At 39.2% G+C, this 17,724-nt stretch overlaps 1 pseudogene; it reads right to left on the bottom strand.

The window, feature by feature from the left end:
- Window positions 1-703: 703 nt before the first annotated feature.
- LOC129511268 (claudin-6-like) lies at window positions 704-1,349 on the bottom strand (annotated as a pseudogene).
- Between the last annotated feature and the right edge of the window lie 16,375 nt (window positions 1,350-17,724).

Here is a 17,724-nt window from a genome sequence, read left to right as displayed (position 1 = left end):
TTTTTTGCATATGGATGTCCACTTGCTCCAGCATTATTTGTTGAAAACGCTATCCCTCCTTCATTGAATTGCTTTGATAACTTCATCAAAAATCAGTTGGTCATTCTTGTGTGGGTCTATTTTTTGGGTTCTCTCTCTCTCTCTCTCTCTCTTTTTTTTTAAATAAGACAAGCTTTATTTAGAAAAAACTGGTGTGTATGTGGCGGGGGAAGCACGGCAGAAGTGTGCAGGGGCTGAAGGTGAGAGGGTCAGGGGTCTACAGCACAGCTGGGACAGGGCTCAAGATAGTGGAGTCAGAGGTCAGAAGACTTGGAGGCGGGCAGTTCCCTGGTGACTTATCATCTGCTCTTCTAAATGCTCAAGAGCCCCCAGGTGTTCCAGAGGCCTGACCAGTAAGGGACAGGCTGAAAGCACCTGAACAGCAGGCAGCCTTTATGTTGGCCCACAGCTCCAGGCTGGTTTCCATGATGGGGATGTCCAGGGCGGAGAAATATCCAGAAACTCAAGCATCACCTCCTTGGTTCCCTCATCCAAAGGTGAGAAATACCAACAGCAGAGCTCATGAGAGACTTGGGTTTCTTGGTTATCAAATGAATTAAAAAAAAAAAAACCCTCTCCCCAGAAGCAAAAAAAGATAAAAACAAGCCCAAAGCTGTCTAAATCACCATCACAATTTCTCCAGCTTAGGGAGTTAGACTGAGAATTAGACATAATTCTTAGTGGGGTACTCGGGGGTACTCTGAGAGGTGGCATGTGCAGCAGATGTTGAGTGTTGGGCTTGAGCTCCAGGACCCCCCAGAGGGGCAGGTGCAGCACAGAAGCCCCCCCACCCAGCAACAAAAGGCCAGAGGCTGCCCAGCCCAAGTAGAAGGAGGCTCTCAGCTCCCACTTTAGGGCATCCAATATGAGGGGTTGTAGAAATCCTGGATGATGGTGTGGGCCATCCAGCAGATGGGGATCAGGGTCAGGACCCCTGAGATGACAAAGATGATCCCAGAGACTAGCACCAGAGGGGCCTTGGAGTCCTTGTCTTCCACGCAGGTGGTGCACTTGGCTCCCGTGAGGTAGACTAGCAGCCCGAGCAGGGCCAAGAGGAGGGCAACCACATGGGGGGTGGGGGGCAGCCTGGGGCAGGGCCTGGGGCAGCGCAGCAGGGAGTTGTACACCTTGCATTGCATCTGGCCTGTGTTCTGCACCACGCAGGACATCCACAGCCCCTCCCAAACCACCTGGGCCACCACGATGCTGGTGGTCACCTACCACAGGGGCAGGGCACAGGACACGAGGGCATTCATCCAGCCAAGCAGCGTCAGGATGATCCCCAGGATTTGCAGGCTAGCAGAAGCCATGGCAAAGTGGAGGCGGACAGGAGCTGAGAAGAGGTCCACTGGGATTCATAGAGCCGCCGAGTGTGTGGTTCTCACAGAATTGAACAGAATTGATCTGTGATCCATTGTATCCATTGATCCATAGATTAATGGAGCAGAATATTCCACCAGTATCTCACTCTCTAGATCACTAGCTAAATAGTAAAACTTAATATTGAACAGAGTGATTCTTCTCAATTATTCTTATTTTTCAAGATTGTTGATTTTTAAAAAAATATTTTATTTATTTATTTGAGAGAGAGAGAGAGAGATAGCAAGAGAGAGCAAGAGAGAACACAAGTGGGAGGGAGGAGCAGGCTCTCCACTGAGCAGGGAGCTCGATCACAGGACCCAACGATCATGACCTGAGCCGAAGGCAGACACTTAACAGACTGAACCACCCAGACACCCTGATTGGGTTTTTTTTTAAGATTTATTCATTTCAGAGAGAGATGAGGGGAGGGTCAGAGGGAGAAGAGAATCCCAAGTGGACTCTCCACCGAGCATGGAGCCTAATGTGGGGCTCAACATCATGAACCCGAGATCATGATCCAAGCCAAAACGAAGAGCTGGTTGTACAGCTTACTGAGCCACCCAGGCACCCCTGCACTGATTATTTTTAAGCATGTTGAACTAGCCTTCTATACTTGGAATAAATCCCACTTGGCTATGGTATGCAATTTTTTAAATATGTTGCCGGATTAGGTTTGTTAATATTTTGTGGGGGATTTTTGTATCTAAATGAGATATTGTGGGATATTGGTTTGTAGTTTTCTGTTTTTGTGCTGTCTTTGGTTTTGGTATCAGGGAAAACTAGCCTCATAAATAAGTTGGAATATGTTCCCTCCTCTTCTATTTTCTGGAAGAGATTATGTAAAATTGGTGTTCTTTTTGGGAATATTTTATTTATTTACTTGAGAGAGAAAGAGAACATGCGGGGTGGGGGGGCACAGAGGGAGAAGAAGCAGACTCTCTGCTGAGAGGGAAGCCCAACATGGGGCTGGATCCCAGGACCCTGAGATTTTGACCTGAGCAGAAGGCAGACACTTAACCAACTGAGCCACCCAGGTGCCCCAAATTAGTGTTAATTCTTTGGATGTTCTGTTGAATTCCCTGATGGAACCATCTAGAATTGAAGATTTTTGTGTGTGTGGCAAGGGAAGCTTTTAAATTACAAATTGAATTTCTTTAATGGCTACAGGACTACTCAAGTTGTCTATTTTTTCTTGATTGAGTTTTGGTAGTTTGTGATGCTTAAGCAATTTATCCCTTTTTCTGAGTTGTCAATTTTTTTTAAAGATTTATTTATTAATGAGAGACACAGAGAGGGGGGGGGGGATTGAGAGAGAGTGTGGCAGAGGGAGAAGCAGGTTTCATGCAAGGAGCGGGACGTGGGACTCGATCCCATGTCTCCAGGATCAGGCCCTGGGCTGAAGGCGGCGCTAAACCGCTGAGCCACCCGGGCTGCCCTGAGTTGTCAATTTTATAAAAATAAAATTGTGGTATTGCTTTATCACTTGTTTAGTAACCGCAGAATCTGTAGTGATATTCCCATTCTTAATTTTGGTAATTCATTTTTTTCTTCCTTTTTACTTTGTTAATCTTGCTAAAGATTGATCACCTTTATTGTTTTTTTCAAAATTCCAGCTTTTTGGTTCATTAATTTTCTCTATTTTTTTCTGTTTCAAATTTGTTGATTTATATTATTTTCTTTTTCTGCATGCTTTCAGGTTTTTTTCCTCTTCTCTTTTTAGTTTCTTTTTTTTAGAACACATTTTATAATTTTATTCATTCATTTATTCACACACTCAACAAGTATTTTTTTTAAGTTTTTTTTAAATTTATTTGTTTATGATAGTCACAGAGAGAGAGAGAGAGGCAGAGACACAGGCAGAGGGAGAAGCAGGCTCCACGCACCGGGAGCCCGATGTGGGATTCGATCCCGAGTCTCCAGGATCTCGCCCTGGGCCAAAGGCAGGCGCCAAACCGCTGCGCCACCCAGGGATCCCCTTTTTTTAGTTTCTTGATGTAGGAATTTAGATTTTTGATTAGATTTGAAGCCTTTTCTTTTTTTCCTACACAGCATTTAGTGTAATGAAATTTCCTGATCTCAGTCCTGCTTTAGCTAAATTCCACAAATTTTTATATGTTATATATATATTTTTAAAGATTTTACTTATTCATGATAGAGGGAGAGAGAGAGAGAGAGAGAGAGAGAGAGAGAGAGAGAGAGAGAGAGAGGAGAGAGGCAGAGACACAGACAGAGGGAGAAGCAGGCTCCATGCAAGGAGCCTTATGTGGGACTCGATCCTGGGACTCCAAGATCACGCCCCGGGCTGAAGGTAGGCGCTAAATTGCTGAGCCACCCAGGGATCCCTTATATGCTATATTTAATTTATCATTCAATTATGTGCTTTTGGCTTGAGACTTCCTATTTTACCCACATATTATTTAGAAGTGTGTTGTTTAAATTCTGCATGTTCAGAGATTTTCTTGGTATTGATTTCTAGTTTGACTTCATATGGTCTGAGAATATGCTCCGTATGATTTTAACTCTTACATTTGTTGAGATTTGTTTTATGGCCAGGGATCTGGTTTGTCTTGGTGAGTGTTCTGTAGGTATTTGACAAAAAAAAAAAAAAGTGTATCCTGGTGTTATTAGGTGTTGTATGTTAGATTCTGTTGATTGATTGTGTTGTTGAGTTCTTCTATATCTTTACTGATTTTCTTCAGAAGTTGTACTAATCATTAAGAATAGAGTGTTGAGTTCCCCAACTATAATTGTGTGTCTGTCTATTTCTCCTTTCAGCTCATCAGTGTCTGCTTCATGTGTTTTGTGGGTTATGTATATTATAAGCTTCATTTGCTTCATGGATTCACATTTAAGATTGTCATGTGTTCCTGGTGGATTAACACTTATCATTTTACCTTTTATCATTATGTAAAGTCCCTTTTGTCTCTAGCAAATTTTTTTGCTCTAATGTCTACTAATTTACCTGATATTAATAGAGCCACTCAGATTTTTTTTTAAACTCATGACTCTAAGACCAAGACCTGATCTGAAATCAAGAATTGGACATTTAACTGACTAAGCCACCCAGGTGCCCCATATTTTTTTGATTAAAGTTTGCATCCTTCTTCCATCCTTTTACTTTCAATTTATTGATGTCATTGTATTTGAAAAGAGTTTCTTTTGGACAGCAAGCACATTATCAGGTGATTATTTTTTAATCCACTCTGATCTCTTTAATTGGTATGCTTAAACAATTTTTTTAAAGGTAACTATTGATGTGTTTTGACTTTTTGTCTTTTCAGCTTGTTTTCTTTATTTCTCATTCCTCTGTTTCTCTTTTCTTAGATACTTTTAAGAATTTCTTATTTATAGAGTTTTTAGGTATATGGCTTTGCAGTTTTCTTAATGGTTTCTCTAAGTAATCCAATATACATTCATAACTTATCAAAGTCTACTGGTATTGATGTTATTAATCTTTGTTTTCTTTGCCTCCAATAGTGGCTGACTATAAACATGAATTGTCTACCCCTGGGTTGAAGATCTGAGCACTTGTGATGATGCCACTTCACTGAAGTAATCTCACAATCTGCAGCTTTGTGCAGAGCTTAAAGAGGATGTTTTCTGAATATTTTCAGAAAAAGACTCAAGATTCCTGCCCTTCCTTTTAATTATTGCTCCTAGTGTTTTAGCATTCACTCACTATTTCACACAGCCACATGGAAAAAGAGTTGTTGTTGTTTTTTTAAGATTTTATTTATTCATGAGAGACACAGAGAGAGAGACAGAGACACAGAACGAAAAGCAGGCTCCATGCAGGGAGCCCGATGTGGGACTTGATCCCGGGACTCCAGGTTCATGTCCTGGGCTGAAGGCGGGCGCTAAGAATTTTGAACTCTGGAGCAGAAAGAAAAAGAATTTCTGAACTCTGGAGCAAAGAAGGAATGGAACTGGCTTTGGCAGTAACCAATAGTATTTGAATACCCATCCGTGTTTCAGTTGTCATTGCATGTATGCCAATTTCAGTATCTTACCTAGAATAATGATAGGAGTATCTCTGGAGCTGATATTATGCAGGAAAGGCTGTACCTAAACCCATAAGGCATATCAGTTTGGTTACTTCTTCATCAGGGTCCAGCAAATTGCTGATTCCAGTTGCTTTTCTGCAAGCAACTATCAACCTGCTGCTAAGACCTGCTTTGTTGCTATTGTTTTCTGTGGAGTGCATTAAAACTCTCTTTATTCAAATGGTTTAAAAACACATAGTAACTACGATTCCATCTTATCTGAGCATCTTTTATAATAAATAAAAGAGAGCATCTGAATTTCTTATATGTTCAATAGCTTCCTTTTAGCTGAAAAATGATCAGAGGGGCCCACCATTGTTTAATGCTCAGCTAGTAATCCTGTTATATGATGCTTAACTATAATTACCTTATTGAACATACAGCTAAAGAATGTGAATAAAATATTGAATGTTTGTGATTCCTTAATCATTCTTTACCTTATTTGTTTCATGCAGTGACAATTGCATGACCCCTAAAAGAATTTCTATTCTATTAGTGTTTCATCAGTCAAATTCACTGTGCTATTAGTTTTAGGGAGATCCAAAATCACCTCAGCCACCAAGGAGAGTAGAAGGAGAGTTGATTTAGTCATTATTCCACAGAGCTGTCAAACTTAAAGATGCCATGTTTTCTCCACATGCCCAAATGTCTACATAAACAACACCAAAGGAACACACTTTTTAAAAAGCACTACCCTTTTTGTGCTCAGCAAATTAAATTCTGGAAAATATTTTCCAAGACCTTGTGTTTTTGAAGAAACTTTATACCTAGGATTTATAGGTTGGGAAATCTCAAAAGATTTTTTCTTTTTACTTCACCTAGGGAAAGTGGTAGAAGTTTTATCAGTGAAATCATAATATGTTTTGGCTACTTCATTTTTCTCTAAAAGTTTCCTTATTTATTTATTATTTGTTTTCAAATTTCTACTTAAGTTCTCATTAGTTAACATGTAGTATAATATTGTTTTCAGGGGTAGAATTTAGTTATTCATCACTTACATACAACACCCAGTGCTCATCACAAAGGGTGCCCTCCTAAATACCCATCATCCACTTAGCCCATTTCTTGCCTACCTCCCTCCATCAACCCTCAGGTTGCTCTATCATTAATAGTTTCCTATGGTTTGTTTCCCTCTCTCTTTTTTCCACCTTCCCATATGTTTATATCTTTTGTTTCTTAAATTCCACAAATGAGTGAATCATATGGTATTTGTCCTTTTCTGAATTATTTTACTTAGCATAATACACTCTACTTCATCCATGTCCTTGCAAATGGCAAGATTTCATCCTTTTTTGATGACTAATATTTCCATATATATACACACACACACATACCCCATATCTTCTTTATCCATTCATCAGTCAATGGACATCTGGGCTCTTTCCATAGTTTGGCTATTGATAGTTCTGCTATAAACACTGGGGTGCATGTACCCCTTCGAATTAGTATTTTGTATCTTTTGGGTAAATACCCAGCAGTGCAATTGCTGGATTGTAGGGTAGTTCTATTTTTTAACTTTTTGAGGAACTTCCATACTGTTTTCCAGAGTGCCTGCACCAGTTTCCATTCCATTCCAACCAATAGTGCAAGAGGGTTTTCCTGGCTCCTTATCCTTGTCAGCACTTGTTTGTTCTGTTAATTTTAGCCATTCTGACAGGTATGAAGTGGTATCTCATTGTAGTTTTGATTTGTATTTCCCTGATGTGTGATGTTGAGCATCTTTTCATGCCTCTGTTAGCCATCTGGATGTCTTTGGAAAAATGTCTATTCATGTCTTCTGCCCTTTTATTATTTTTTTTAAAGATTTTATTTTTTTTATTCATGAGAGACAGAGAGAGAGGCAGAGACAAAGGCAGAGGGATAAATAGGCTCCTCGCAGGGAGCCTGATGCAGGACTTCATCCCTGGGCTGGGATCACTCCCCGAGCCAAAGGCAGATGCTCAACCACTGAGCCACCCAGGTGTCCCATCTGCCCTTTTAAAAACTGGATTACTTCTTTTTTGGGTACTGAGTTTGATAAGTTCATTACAGATTTTGGATACTAATCCTTTATGAGATACGTCATTTGCAAATATCTTCTTCCATTCTGTAGGCTGCCTTTTAGTTATGTTGATTGTTTCCTTTGCTGTGCAGAAGCTTTTTATCTTGATGAAGTCCCAATAGTTCAGTTTTGTTTTTTTCCCTTGCCTCTGGCTACGTGTCTAGTAAGAAGTTGCAACAGCTGAGGTCAAAGAGGTTGCTGCCTGTGTTCTCCTCTGGGATTTTGATGGTTTCCTGTCTCACATTTAGGTCTTTCATCCGTTTTGAAGTTACCTTTGTACATGATGTAAGAGAGGGGTCCAATTTCATTCCATGCATGTAGCTGTCCAGTTTTCCCAACACCATTTGTTGAAGAGAATGTCTTTTTTTTCTATTGGATACTCTTTCTTGCTTTGCTGAAAATTAATTGACCCTATAGTTGTGGGTCCATTTCTGGGTTTTCTGTTTTGTTCCATGGATCTATGTGTGTCTGTTTCTGTGCCAGCACCACACCATCTTGATCACTAACGCTCTGTAATATAACTTGAGGTCTGGCGTCTAATTGTGATGCCTCCAGATGTGCCTGACCTTTTCAAGGTTACTTTGGGTACTTGGGTCATTTGTGGTTCCATACAAATTATAGGATTGCTTGTTCTAGCTCTGTGAAAAATGCTGGTGGTATTTGGATAGGGATTGCATTAAATGTGTAGTTTGCTTTGGGTAGTATAGACATTTTACCAATGTTTGTTCATCGATTCCATGAGCATGGAAGGTTTTTCCATTTCTTTGTGTCATCTATAATTTCTTTCATCAATCGTTTATAGTTTTCATAGTACACACCTTTTACCTTTTTGGTTAGGTTTATCTGTGGGTATCTTATCGTTTTTGGTGAATTTTCAATGGAATCAATTCCTTGATTTCTCTTTCTGCTGGTTAATTATTAGCATATAGCAATGCAACAGATTTCTGCACAATGATTTTGTATCCTGTGACTTTACAGAATTTGTGGATCAGGTTTTTTTTTTTTTTTTTTGGAATCTTTTGTGTTTTCTATATGGAACCTCATGTCATCTGCAAAGAGTAAATGTTTGATTTCTTTCTTGCTGATTTGGATGCCTTTTATTCCTTTTTGTTGTCTGATTCCTGAGGTTAAGGCTTCCAGTACTATGTTAAATAGTAATGGTGAGAGTAGACAACTTTCCTGTCTTGTTCCTGACAGTGGAGGAAAAGCTCTCAGCTTTTCCCCATTGAGGATGATATTAGCTGTGGGTCTTTCCTCCATGGCCTTTAGGATGTTGAGATATATTCATCTATCCCTACTTTGTTGAGGGTTTTTCTCAAGAATGGATGCTATATTTTGTCGAATGCTTTTTCTGCATCTATAGAAAGCATCATATGATTCTTATCCTTTCTTTTATTAATGTGGTAAATCAGGTTGGTTGATTTGCAAATATCGAACCACCCCTGCAGCCCAGGTTAAATCCCACTTGATGGTGGTGAATAATTCTTTTAATGTACTGTTGGATTCGATTTGCTAGTATTTTCTTGAAAATTTTTGCGTTCGTGTTAATCAGGGATGTTGGTCCGTAGTTCCATTTTCTAGTGGGGTCTTGTCTGGTTTTGGAATGATGGTAATGGTGGCCTCACAGAATGAGTTTGGAAGTTTTCCTTCCATTTCTATTTTTTGGAATAGTTTGAGAAGAATAGGTATTAATTCTTCTTTAAATGTTTGGTAGAATTCCCCTGGGAAACCATCTGGCCCCGGACTTTTGTTTGTTTGGTGATTTTTGATTATTGATTCAATTTTTTTGTTGGTTATGGGCCTGTTCAAATTATCTTTTTCTTTCTGCTTCAGTTTTGGTAGTTTATATGTTTCTAGGAATTTATACATTTCTTCCAGATTGCCCAGTTTGTTGGCATATAATTTTCCATAATATTCTCTTATAATTATTTGTATCTCTGTGGTGTTGGTTGTGATCTCTCCTCTTTCATTTGTGATTTTATTTATTTGGGCCCTTTCTCTTTTCTTTCTGATAAGTCTGACTAGGAGTTTATCAATTTTATTGATTCTTTCAAAGAACCAGGTCTTAGTTTCATTTACATGTTCTACTATTTGTTTCTATATCATTTATTTCTGCTCTAATCTTTATTATTTCTCTTCTTCTGCTGGCCTTATCCTTTATTTGCTGTTTCTTTTCTAGCACTTTCAGGTGTAAGGTTAGGTTGTGTGTTTGATACTTTTCTTACTTCTTGAGGTAGGCCTGTATTGCTATATACTTCCCTCTTATGACCAACTTGCTGCAACCCAAAGGTTTTGAACTGTCATGTGTTCATTTTCATTTGCTTCCATGTACTTTTTTGTTTCTTCTTTAATTTCCTAGTTCACCCATTCTTTCTTTAGTAGAATGTTCTTTAACTTCAATGTATTTGTGGTCTTTCCAAATTTTTTGTTTGACTTCAAGTTTCGTAGCGTTGTGACCTAAAAATATGCATGGTATGATCTCAGTCTTTTTGTACTATTGAGGGCTAAAAGTTTCCTTTTTTTAAAAATGCTATTTATATTCCTTATTATAGCTGAATTCAAGATAGGGTATAATGGATGTTGTAGTACTTGATACAGGAGTTAAATTTTGAAGTAGCAAAGTTGAGATTATGCTTTCATATGATGTAAAGAACACCTAAATAAGTATTCTTTAAAACATTTTTGAGTGTAGTTGATACACAATGTTACATTAGTTTCAGGTGTACAACATACTGATTCAACTTCTGTATGTTATGCTGTGTTCACGGAGTAGCTACATCTATTACAACAACACTACCACAATACCACTGACTATATTCCCTATGTTGTACTTTTTATGACTTTCCATAACTAAAAGCCTATAATTTCCTACTTCCCTTTATCTGTTTCATCCATCCTCCCACCTCCTACCCCATCCCTTCTAGCAACTATCAGTTGCTCTCTATGTTACAGGTTTGATTCTACTTTTTACTCGTCTATTCATTTGTTTTGTTTTGAAAATTCCACATATGAGTAAGATCATATGGTATTTGTCTTTCTCAGTCTGACTTACTTCACTTAGCATAATACCCTCTAGGTCCATCCATGTAGTCACAATGACACAATCTCATCCTTGTTCATAGCTTAATAATAATAATCCATTATATATATGTGTGTGTGTGTGTGTGTATATATATATATATATATATATACACACACACCTATATTTCAATTTTGAATTTTTTAGGAACCTCCATACTGTTTTCCGCAGTGGTGGCATCAATTTACATTTGCACTTGCAGTGCATAATCATTCCTTTTTCTCCACATCCTCATCAACTCTTTGTTATTTCTTATCTTTTTTTATTTTAGCCTTTTGACAGGTGTAAGGTTGCCAAATAAGTATTCTGTTTTTGGAAGTCTCATGGCTAAAATGAAAGTAAGTAACGAAAACTTCAACACGGTTCTTACAGGTTATTTTGTGTTATGAATGCAGGCTAGTAACACCAACTGCTACTACAAATAACAGAATTATAAGAGAATCCCTTTTATTCTACATTATTCTTTAAAGTTTTATAAACATATTGGCTCAAAAAAATGTTTCTTTGAAAGTGATCCATCTACTCCACTCTTTCTAAATCTTCATATTAAGTGCAATCTATTTTCCTATTTAACAATTGGAAAGTTTCACATTGATTTTATATGCAAAATTGTTAGCTTTTACAAGTCATCATTGATTATTGTAGTATTTTACTCTTGCAATAATACATATGTATTAATATATATTTCATCTAAGGTTGACTTTCCACTTAAAAAACACATAAGGAAAATGTATTCAATGTTACAACTAGAAAGCTCACTCATTTTGGAAAACAAACATATCTAATACTAAGAGTGAAACCAAATCACATACCTTGTTTATATAATTGTGGCTGTTACACCAGTTAGGTAGGATAGTGATCTCTGCTTTCACAGGATCCTTGATTACACAAAGGTTCAGTGTTACTAGATATATTAAAGTGGGCAGTGGATTAAAGCCAAAGTCAATTGCCAGATTCTATGTGAATTCTGAGACTGAACCCAAACTTCAGTATATGCATAGTATTTATTTATTATATAACTTGTCCTATGGCACTATTATGTGTGTTAGGAAACAAATAAAACATGAAAGCAGAAGACAGAAGTTTTAATATTTTCTTCCTGTATTCCAGTGAATGATCTTGTGTGCACCCTGGGGTGTACACACCTCACCTTGGGGGACCAATAATAATTGACCTATAATAAAGTTCAAGTACCCTAACCTGATGGAACATGGCCCTTGAGATCTGGTCACTGTTTTATATGTCACCTCTCCTTGCCTTGACCTTATCCTCCAACAACACTGAATTACTTGTAGTTCCCTACCTCTATGCTCTTGCTCTATGCCTAGAATGCCATTTTCTTTCTTTGCTTGGCTAACTCTGTTCATCATTTTGTCTTATTGCAGACACTGCACTCTCCAGGAAGTTCCCTGGCACTCCTTTGTTCCTCCTTTGAGACTGTGTTAGGCGTCCCTCTTCTTGGCTCCCAAATTCCTAGTGTGTAGTTCTATTCTTACACTTATTAATTGTATTTTTATTGTCAGTGGGAACCCTGAACTGATTTAGCTTATGTTTTTGCATCCTTGGAGGATTGGGGCTGAAATAGAAGTTGAGTTACAGAAAAGGAGAAAAAGTTGTATTTTCTATACATTTGAAAGGTTTTCAGGCTGAGGTTTGAACCCACCATCCTTACTGATCCTGGCCCTTGGCACAAGGAATCATACTTTACCCGGGGGTTAGGTTCAATGATGCATAAGGTGAAGATATATATACATATATCACTAGTATAGTGCTAAGAAATAGATGGCACTGTCAAAGGAAGATATTTGAGGAGAATTTACTAAGGCCTTGTCTTTGATTTACTGTATTTTCTTTACTCTCAACATTTCTTTTTTAAAAAAGATTTTATTTATTTATTTGAGAGAGAGACAGAGAGCAAGAGCAAGCATGAGCATGAGGGAGGAGGAGAAGCAGACTCTGCTGAGCAGGGAGCCCTACATGGGTCTCGATCCCAGGATTCCAAACTGAGCTGAAGGCAGATGCCCATCCGACAGAGCCACCCAGGCGCCTCATACTCTCACATACATTTCTGACACCAGGTGTAGCTTTTCCCCACACTGACCAATTCTCCAATACCAGCCGGGTGTACTCAATTCAATCCAATTCTGACATTAACCAGAATTAGCACAGTACCCACAGTTTAAGGGATCAGCCCCATAAGAGTGTCCCCACATCAGACGCCATTCACAGGTAACAGGTCCCCAGGTTACCTACAACTTCTGTCCAACTTGGTTACAGACTGGAGGTTCCCACAACACCCTCCTTGGGTTCAATCATCTGCTAGGGCAGCTCACAGAACCCAGGAAAACAGTTTACTTACTATTGCTGATTATTTACAAAGGATATTTTATTTTATTATTTTTTTAAATAAATTTATTTTTTATTGGTGTTCAATTTGTCAACATACAGAATAACACCCAGTGCTCATCCCGTCAAGTGCCCACCTCAGTGCCCGCTACCCAGTCACCCTCACCCCCCGCCCACCTTCCCTTCTACCACCCCTAGTTCGTTTCCCAGAGTTAGGAGTCTTTATGTTCTGTCTCCCAAAGAATAATTTAAAGGATACAAATGAACAGCCAGATTAAGAAGTACACAGTGCAGGAGCTTCTGTTCCCATGAGTTGTTCTGTGCCACCCTCTTGGGCCATGAATATGTTGACCAACCCAGAAGCACTCTGAATCCCATACTTTGGGGATTTTTATGGAGGCTTCATCACATAATCGTCATTGATTATCTCCTCCTGACAATGGAAGAGAGAAGAGTTGAAAGTTCCAATCATGGCTGGGTCTTTCTAGTGATCAGCTCCCATCCAGAAGCCCACCAAAAGTTGCCCCATTAGAACAAAAGACTTTCCTACCACCCAGGAAATTCCAAGAGCTATAGGAGCTCTGTGTTAGACTCTCCTGTCCCTCAGGAAATTACAAAGGTCTTAGGAACTCTGGGTCAGGAACCAGGGCCAAAATTAAATATACCAACAAAAGATTTTCCTAGCACTCCTATTTACAAGGGTTTTTGGAGTCATGTGTCAGGAACAGAGCAGAAACCAGCATATACATTTCTCTTTCACAGAGACTACTCACCAGGGTGTCAGCTGTGTGCAGGAAAGCCTCGAGGGGCCGTACAGTACCCAGGACTTGTACCAGGAGGTTCTGTTTCAACTCCCAGGTCTTGGGAGGGAGTCATTACAGGTACCCAATACAGAAAGCTGTATGGACAAGGTCGCCTGACAGGAGCAGAGACCACTGAAGTGACCACAGGGGGAAATAAACACTCCAACTTGGCTCTCCTGCCCTTCCATCTTCTCCCAGGGCCTCCCACCTTTAGTTGAACCCAACTGGAAGCCAGAGGGCAGGTCTTGGGCACAGAGCATGTAAGGAGAGTGGAGGGAGGACCAGGAGGGCAAACAAGACACCCGGCCCAGCAGATAACACAAAGCACCCTTGAAAATCGCCAGAATCACTCCCAACCCCTCCTACACTTAGTCTTGAGGTTTCACATATGAAACCTTTAAATAAGTGACTTGGCATAAAGTGATGGCAAATGCTAAAATCTTTCCTTTATTCCTTTTCCTCTAAGAGCACTGCTCCCTCTGTCATTCCGACATGACTGTTGGGGTGAAATGGTAGGGAATTCTGTAGTGTAGAAAATTAGCAAAATATCAGACATCACAAACTCACGTGTTTCAGGAGGCCAGACAGGTGATGGAAATCACACCAAATAAAACACAGATGAATGCAGCTGCAGGCAGGCAGTGGGTGATCTCTGGTTCGTTCGTCTAATGATCTCTCATCTCATCAGCCTTTAGTTAATAGTGATAAGCAACCAGTGTTGGCTAATCATTTCTGGATGCAGAATGGGCTTGACACAAACCAGTATCTCCCAAACCCTTCAGAAAGACCCATCCCACTTCTAAGTGTGGGCAAGAGGCTGGAAGTACATCCGGAGGCCTAATATGTGCAAGCACTGTTCTAAGTGCTTCACCTGAATGAACTCTTTTCATCCCTTCCAGGTCTCTACAAGATAGGAGTTATGATCACCCCTTTACAGGTGAGGAAACTGAGGCACAGAGATGTTAAGGAAGGACCAGGTGACCTGCCACATCTCTTCAGCAGTACATTCTGAGCAGAACTATCTAGCTTGCAAGAGCCAAGGGGGTTATTTATTAATATGTGAATCTGATTTGAATTTAACTTGGTTTAAAAAATGATTTGAGGTGTCTAGGGGCATCTGGATGGCTCAGTCAGGTAAGCATCTGCCTTTGGCTCAGGTCATGATCCCAGAGTCCTGGGATCAAGTTGCCCTGGGCTTCCTGCTCAGTGGGGAGCCTGCTTCTCCCTCTTCCTCTGCCTGCACCCCACTCATGCTCTTTCTTGTGTGAATGAAATAATCTTTTAAAAAATTGATTTGAGGTATCTAGAATATTTCAACTTTGAAATATACATTATATCATTAAGAAAATGGTAAATCTGGGAGATAATAATACTTGCCTTTGAAGTACTGGATATTTGACAACTATCATGGCTGCATTAACCTCCTGGGTCAGGAAGTCACAGAAGCCCTCTCTTAACTTGTTTGGACACTTCCTTGGGCCTCTTGGAGCCTCTGGATTTTCAGTGCTACATATGCATGCTGTAGTTCTGGCACTTTCCTTTGGAACCACTAAATGATGGGAGAAGATAGGCTTTGTGGGGGTTCTTTGTCCTTGGCTACCTTAACCCACCACCTGCAGCTCCTATCAGACAACCTATGAATGTTTGACATCAACACTGAGTATTTAATCACTTCCAAGATACACCAACATAAGACAAATCATTACTTGTAAACTTGTAGCACTGTGCTTAATAAAAGTGGTAAGAAAGGATGTCTTCCCTTGTTCCTGATTTTAGGGGGCAAGCATTCATTCTTTTACCATAAAGAATTAATGTTACTCATAGATTTCTTATAGATGTTCTTTATAAAGTTGAGGAAATTCCCCTGTATTCTTATTTTTATCACAAATGGTAATCAAATTCTGTCAAATGAATTTTTCTACATTGATCGATCTGATTATATAATTTTTATTGTTTAGCTTGTAGATATGGTGGATTACAATGACTTTTAAAAACTGTTGAGCCAGGGGATCCCTGGGTGGTGCAGTGGTTTGGCGCCTGCCTTTGGCCCAGGGCGCAATCCTGGAAACCCGGGATCGAATCCCACATCAGGCTTCCGGTGCATGGAGCCTGCTTCTCCCTCTGCCTGTGTCTCTGCCTCTCTCTCTCTCTCTGTGACTATCATAAATAAATAAAAATTTAAAAAAAACTGTTGAGCCAGATTTGCATACCTGCAATAAATCCCACTTGGTTATGGTGTATAATTTTTTTATACATTGCTAGGTTGGATTTGTTAATATTTTGTTGAGGATTTTTGCACGTACATTCATGAAAGATATTGGTCTGCAGTTTTCTTTTTTGCGTTATTTTTATCTGGTTTTGGTATCAGGGTAACACTTCATAAAATAACTTAGGAAATGTTCCTATTTTCTTGGAAGAGTTTGTGTAGAGTCAATATTAACTCTTTAATTGTTTGGTAGACTTCTTCAGTGAAACCATCTGGATCTGGAGATTTCTTTTTTGGGAGTTTTAAAATTATGAGTTCAATTTCCTTAATAGTTATGGGGTTACTCAAACAATTTATAGGGGGTGAGTTGTGATAATTTGAGTTTTTCAGGGAATTTATTTCATCTAAGTTGTCACATTTAGGTGTGTAGGGTTGTGTTTTGTGTGTGTGTGTGTGTGTGTGTGTGTGTGTACTCCCTTATTATCCTTTTGATGCTGGCAGGATCTGTAGTGATAGCTTATTTCATTATTATTTTTTTTAATTAACAGCTTTACTGAGGTATAATTCATATACAAAAAACCGCACAAATTTAATGTATACAATTTGATGAGATTGAACACATGCATATATACTTATGAAACCATCATCATAATCAAGGTAATAAACATATTCATCACCTCCAAAAGTTTCCTTGTGCTTTTCCTCTTTTCTTGTGGTAAGAACAGTATGAGATATACCCATTTCACAATTTTTTGAAGTACACAATACAGTATTTAAGTGTAGGCTCTATATTATATAACAGATCTATAGAATTTATTCATCTTGTATAACTGAAACTTCATACCTTTGAACATCAACTCCCCATTTTGCCCTCCTCCCAGCCCCTGGCAGCCACCTTTTGACTATTTGCTTTTCTAAGTTTGACTATTTTATTTTATTTTATTATGTTTTTAAGTAGGCTCCATGCCCAGTGTGGAGCCCAAAGCAGAGCTTGAACTCATGACCCTGAGATCAAGACTTGAGCTGAGATCAAGAGCTTAACCAACTGAGTCACCCAGATGCCCCTATGTTTGACTATTTCTGTAACTGGCTTATTTCACTGAGCATAATCTTCTGCAGGTTCATCCATGTTTTTCCATATGGCAGGATTTCCTTCTTTTTTTTTTTAAAGATTTTATTTATTTATTCGTGACAGACACAAAGAGAGAGAGAGAGAGAGAGAGAGAGAGAGAGAGAGAGAGAGGCAGAGACACAGGCAGAGGGAGAAGCAGGCTCCACGCAGGGAGCCTGATGTAGGACTGGATCCCAGGACCCCAGGATCACACCCCGGGCTGAAGGCAGCGCTAAACCGCTGGGCCACTGGGGCTGCCCTCCTTTTTTTTAAAGGGTGAATTAGATTCCACTGTGTGTATACATCACATTTTCTTTATCCATGCATCTGTCAATGGATATACAGGTTGTTTCCATATTTTGGCTATTATGACTTGTACTGCAGTTAACATGGGAGTACAGAGAGCTCTTCAAGATTCAGATATCCAGAAATATATTGTCCAAAAGAATTATTTTTTTAAAAAAAATTGAAATGCTTTGTCAGTTTACAGATTCTTTGCTCTACCCCTCCATTCTGCATTTATTTTGTTGCAAGTTTATATCTTTTCAAAGCATCAACTTTTGGGTTTATAGACTCTTCCCATCGTTTCTTTAATTTCTTTTCTTATCCTTATGATCACCTTTCTATGCTTTCTGGGACCATTCTATTGCTATTTTCAGCTTGTTAACTTGATTTATTTAGATCATTATTAGTC

This window comes from Nyctereutes procyonoides, unplaced genomic scaffold, assembly GCF_905146905.1.
Source record: "Nyctereutes procyonoides isolate TBG_1078 unplaced genomic scaffold, NYPRO_anot_genome, whole genome shotgun sequence".
Taxonomy (NCBI): domain Eukaryota; kingdom Metazoa; phylum Chordata; class Mammalia; order Carnivora; family Canidae; genus Nyctereutes; species Nyctereutes procyonoides.
This window is presented reverse-complemented; position numbering and strand designations above follow the sequence as displayed.